Raw genomic sequence first — 1,510 nt, 5'->3', positions numbered from 1 at the left:
ACACTCACCTAAAGGATTATTAGGAACACGTGTTCAATTTCTCATTAATGCAATTATCTAATCAACCTATCACATGGCAGTTGCTTCAATGCATTTAGGGGTGTGGTCCTGGTCAAGACAATCTCCTGAACTCCAAACTGAATGTCAGAATGGGAAAGAAAGGTGATTTAAGCAATTTTGAGCGTGGCATGGTTGTTGGTGCCAGACGGGCCGGTCTGAGTATTTTACAATCTGCTCAGTTACTGGGATTTTCACGCACAGCCATTTATTGGGTTTACAAAGAATGGTGTGCAAAGGGAAAAACATCCAGTATGCGGCAGTCCTGTGGGCGAAAATGCCTTGTTGATGCTAGAGGTCAGAGGAGAATGGGCCGACTGATTCCAGCTGATAGAAGAGCAACTTTGACTGAAATAACCACTCGTTACAAGCGAGGTATGCAGCAAAGCATTTGTGAAGCCACAACACGCACAACCTTGAGGCGGATGGGCTACAACAGCAGAAGACCCCACCGGGTACCACTCATCTCCACTACAAATAGGAAAAAATTTGCACGAGCTCACCAAATTTGGACAGTTGAAGACTGGAAAAATGTTGCCTGGTCTGATGAGTCTCGATTTCTGTTGAGACATTGAAATGGTAGAGTCAGAATTTGGCGTAAACAGAATGAGAACATGGATCCATCATGCCTTGTTACCACTGTGCAGGCTGCTGGTGGTGGTGTAATGGTGTGGGGGATGTTTTCTTGGCACACTTTAGGCCCCTTAGTGCCAATTGGGCATCGTTTAAATGCCACGGCCTACCTGAGCATTGTTTCTGACCATGTCCATCCCTTTATGACCACCATGTACCCATCCTCTGATGGCTACTTCCAGCAGGATAATGCACCATGTCACAAAGCTCGAATCATTTCAAATTGGTTTCTTGAACATGACAATGAGTTCACTGTACTAAAATGGCCCCCACAGTCACCAGATCTCAACCCAATAGAGCATCTTTGGGATGTGGTGGAACGGGAGCTTCGTGCCCTGGAAGTGCATCCCACAAATCTCCATCAACTGCAAGATGCTATCCTGTCAATATGGGCCAACATTTCTAAAGAATGTTTTCAGCACCTTGTTGAATCAATGCCACATAGAATTAAGGCAGTTCTGAAGGTGAAAGGGGGTCAAACACCGTATTAGTATGGTGTTCCTAATAATCCTTTAGGTGAGTGTATCTTCGTAACGATTAATTTCAACACCCCTAATTAATCACATATATTAAGACTAAGGTGTGAGAAATGTAAATGGTATTTTTATTTATCATGCAATATAGCATAGTTTATCATGCATGATAGCATAATTTATTACAAGATGTTTACCCACATTTTCACTATTCTTTAACGGTATTCTGAGAGTATGACAGTTCCTGTTGCTGGTCGGGAACCCTCTGTTAACCCGAATTGACTATTTTTAAACCCTCCGAGCAGCAGGTGGCGCTTGTGAGACGGTCTGGGCTTTATATCTTTTGA

This window comes from Paramormyrops kingsleyae, chromosome 20 (assembly GCF_048594095.1).
Source record: "Paramormyrops kingsleyae isolate MSU_618 chromosome 20, PKINGS_0.4, whole genome shotgun sequence".
NCBI lineage: Eukaryota > Metazoa > Chordata > Actinopteri > Osteoglossiformes > Mormyridae > Paramormyrops > Paramormyrops kingsleyae.
The sequence above is the reverse complement of the archived record's forward strand: the minus strand, read 5'-3'. Positions refer to the sequence as shown.